A 4,920-nucleotide genomic window follows, 5' to 3' on the forward strand; every position below is an offset into this window, starting at 1 on the left:
CCTTTTAAGGTTTTTGCCATTGTATTTGCTTCAAAGCGCCAATTACTAACGTTAACATCTAGAAAGATAATGATTTGGCTACTGTTTAATTACTTTTGTGATCAATTTAAGAGGAATTAGAGATCTATGTATTTTAAAGGATTTCGACTTAAACAAAAACTTTCAAACACGCAAACATGTCTACGTGTATTTCCTGTTATATGCGTTCCTCTTCTCTATTCTAAGTGAATAACTTAATTTATTCAAGTAGTTCCTAACCCGACTGTCGCGTTTGCTCCCGTGACGTCATTTGGCGTCTCTCCAGGCACTAACTTGGGCCCTAACTTTTTAATTGAAATGTTGTCAAATTTAATTGGGACATGGCTTGATCGTTTCGAATGGATACAGTAGCTCACTTAAGTCAATAACGAACACAGTGAAGTTATAAAATAAGGTCAATTGATATTCCAATTAGTATACCAAATTTACTCCTTTCAAATTGATTTGTCTCCTAACATATTTCTCTGCCAACGTGACCATGATTATCAACATCGTGTAAGGTCGTCCACTGTTAAACGTAGGCTTCCCCCAGCAATGACGTCACCTTATGTGATTTTTTATATTTCTGAATATAAAACCTACAGACAAGTTTTAATAGAACAGCAAGGAGCAAACTGTGTACTTCCCGTTCTGATATGAGAAAGTTAGACGTGTCTGAACAACTGCAGGAGAAATAGCTTGCGTTAGCATACTTGTACGTTATTAAATGTTTAGTTACAAGAAGTTAGCGTTTATAAGTGCAACTATGTTGGGTTAAACTGCAAGCTCTTGGTTTTTATTCTGTTTTAGAAATACTAAGCCAAACATCTAATAGATAATTAGTTTTTTTAACTGCGAAATTTAGCATTTTATCGACTAATTTAATACTTTGTTGGTTGATGAGACTAAATTTTTGAACACACTTCGGTATTTAAACCCGAAATGATACCAGTAACGCCATCTATTGCTTACTTTTAACATTTAAGAAATTAAAAAACAAACTGGATGATAGGTGATAAAACATGATGGTCCTAACAAAGAGTTTATTCATATAAATTTAAGTTAGTACTTTCTAGTGATATATGTACTCTTACACAGGAAATGAACGGAAACGATTGATTTATGTTAATACTAAGTGCATATCAATACAATTATGATTCATACCAAACTTAGATGTCCTTCATTAATATTCTAAGAGTCATTACTTAAGTTATTTTTGACTCACTTAAGTTAATTCATTTGTCATGTCAAATCTTACTAATATTATAAATGCAAAAGTTTAGATGGATGGATGGATGGATAGATGGATGGATGTTTGTTAGCGTTTGTAGCCTAAACCGCAGAACGGATCTCCATGAAATTTGGCACAGGTTTAGAGCATAGTCTGGAAGAACACATAGGCTACTTTTTATTTTTAATAATTCAAAAAGCAATACAATACTAAATCAGCATATATGATTTCAGTTCGCAACTAAATAACTTTCTACATCCAGTATGAACTCGCAGAAACTAAGCAACGTCCAACTTCACAGATATGGCACAGAAACTTGGTGTGTTGGTCATTCTGTTATAATGAGACAAATTCACGTGGAAAGTTTCGACAAACCGCATATCGAATCAGTTTAACTACAATTCCTTTGTCTTTACTTTAAGGCGGAATACATATTCCAGTGAAACAGCGTAACGGCTGGGATGCCAGTAACTTAATGCGTTTATACATGCCAGTAATGCCAACGACATTATAAAAAGAAACGTAACTAAATATGAAAAACAGTACAAAATATCTCTGTTTTTTGGTAAAGAGATAGCGAAGAAAGTAATAAAAAGAAACAAAGTGTAAAAGCCGAATACTGGACATATTTTAATAATTGTACATAGGTATATATTTTAAAATGTAGTCATAATTATAATCTAGTCCTAGTAGTAATAGTAAGTTATTGTTTTTTTTTTAATGTTTTTTAATTGTAAATAGGTATGTATTTTAATATGTATTTATGATTGTTTTTTATATTGGAACTGTAAGTATTGCATTTTAAATAAAACAAAGTAAACAAAGTCCTTGGATCACCACGCCAGGGGGAGAACGACGGGGCGGCAGAAGGCCGCCCAATAAAAAAAATCAAATGTGTTACCTGCTTGCATTTCTATAAGGACATAAGAACAAAAAATCAAACAAATCTTAGCTAAGTAAATATTTGACTTATTGCATAACTTAAGTTGTGTTAAACGTAATTAAAATGTGTCATGTTACATTGTGTACCAGTAATTAGTACCAGTGAACGTTTAAATAGTTAATTAACACAAAACGTGTCAGAACTTTTCGTTTAACGTGACTGTAACGGCAATAAAGGCGCGCACACATTTGACTTAACTATCGCACGACTCTGTTAATCTTGCTTTGATGCGCATACTACTTGATTTTTAGTTGTGCAACTAAACAGTTTAATTGGCAACGAAACAATCGACAATCGAGAATCGGACAACAGTTGTGTTACAGTTTAATTAAAGGTATGCGCCCACTTTTATTGTTAAAATTTTTTTCATATTAATTTTATTTTATTACTTGAGAAAACATGGGCTAAATTATTTAATTAGATAAAAGCAGTAATTTCTTTTTTTACTCTTGGAAAGAAATAATGAATAGCAGATGTTAAGAAGTAATGTGTCGTGAAGTTTACAGGAAGTTTTGCAAAGCGAGCACTTAAAATAACTGTTAAACACACAGAACGGAAATTATTATTGACGTTGCAAGTTTATTTCTAAAAACCTTTAAATATTTTTTTCGTTCTCTTTGTTTGAAGAATACATAAATCACTCGTGCAAAGCATTATCACAAACGGGATAAAATGAAACCACTTAATGTGGTATCAAACGGACTCAGCTGCGACATTGAAAGGGCGTATTTGAAAGATATTTTCACACACTCCGTATAACCTTTTTATCATGTACTTTGTTTCTGAAACACTCTGAAATGATACACGATGTGCTGTGGATTTAAGTGCCAGTTACAGCTGTTAAAAAGCCATCAGCGAAAGCGAAAAATGTATTTTTATTGCAAATTGCCTCAACACGCTTATGAGTATGAAAATGTATTACTTGAAAAATGTAACACTGACTCTTTGCCACCAAAAAAAAATTAAAAAAAACTATGTTAACAGTCCAAAAATTTTGAACCCAATAATCTCTTATTAAATTAGTTTCCAAATATGTATAAACTAGCTTTCGCCCGCTACTCCGTCCGCGTGGAATTAAAAAAGTCAAAAGTACCCTATGTATTCTTCCAGACTATCCTCTACGTCTATGCCAAATTTCATCGAGATTCGTTCAGCCCTTTAGGCTACAAACTCTAACAAATACCCATCTAAACTTTCGCATTTATAATATTAGTAGGACTAGAATAGATAAAACTACAAACATAAGTACTTTTAAAAACAATATGAGTAATAGTCTGTTATGATTAGAAATCAAAACAACGTCATAACAAACAGACAACAAAACACCCACATACGAATGCTTTTTCGTCACAGAAAAAAGTAAAAAATGCTAAATGGAGCGCTTGTGAGAAAAGTCCTTCCTCTTTTTACAATCGAGCGTAATGAGTGAATGACCTCTTTTGAGCGTCCTCGCCGCTTCCTAGAAGTGAACGAATGATTTATATGTCATTCAATCAGTGCACGTTGCTACCAGATGTGCTCATGAAATTTGGGAACGTTCGTCAATATCAATGCATTTATTTTGGGATTGTGATTTTATTTGCTATACGCTAACTAAACAGAACATTGAACTAACATTTTTAGATTGCAAATAAGAAAAGTTTATGTGTCTATCGAAATGTTATCGAATGAATGTAACACAGTTACGACCATAGTTGTAATGCCTGTAGTCTAAAGAAATTGAACCTGCCGGGGGTCAAACACTGGAAATAAAGGGTTCATAAATTGAAAATTTATTGTAATGGTTCACCATAATCTATGTAATATAAGAAATAGGAAAGATTTGTATTTTTAGTATGTATTAAAAAAAATATAAAACTACTCTGCCATACATATATTGTGTCACCATTAAAAACTACGTTATCAGGGAGTATTATAGGCTACGTACTTTATTATTTTTTTTAATTCCACGCGGACGAAGTCGCGAGCAACAGCTAGTCAATAATATTTTGAAAGGGAACTATGAGAAATTTTCAGATAAAAATAACGTATTCATTGCCAAGACTTCACGAAATATTTATATCTGACTTTAATCTTATTTACTTCAAATTTCATTTGACATCTAAAGCCGGATCCAATATCTGCAGATATGAGATCGTTATGACATTCAGTTTGATGTGAAGTCGAACCCATTACGTTGAGAGCCACTACATAAAAATTCAATTACACGCCATCCTAAGATGCACAAGGATTCTGATATAACGACGCGTTTACACTGCTTGCAAACATATACAAAAACATTTGAGAATGAAGAATATAACATTTTCACTTTCAATTTTGTACAACTTTTTCAATAAAATGTTATAAAACCTTCTATCTTTACTTTCAATAAGGATTAAATTCTGTATCAGAGGTCGGTAAAGTGAACCAAATCACAATTAAATAGAGATAAGTGCAAGACATCTTTTTCGCATGACTTATCCGGCTCGTTCAGTGCAATACCACGACCACACAGGACATAGGAATGAAATGGAGGCAATTCCGGGTACCTAATGAGTGTGCATACCGCAGACCAAGTGTCTTCTTCTTCTACTTCCCTTATCCTTTCTACTCTACTTTGTACAAGGAAAGGAAGGAATGGGTAAGATGTTTTGACGGGAGATGGGACCCATAGGTGAGAGAAATGTCCTCTTACTTAGCGTCCACTTTTAAAAAACAAATGTTAGTTTTCGAACTCGTTAGCAAGATA

This window comes from Papilio polytes, unplaced genomic scaffold (genome assembly GCF_000836215.1).
Source record: "Papilio polytes unplaced genomic scaffold, Ppol_1.0 DF820622.1, whole genome shotgun sequence".
NCBI classification, from domain to species: domain Eukaryota; kingdom Metazoa; phylum Arthropoda; class Insecta; order Lepidoptera; family Papilionidae; genus Papilio; species Papilio polytes.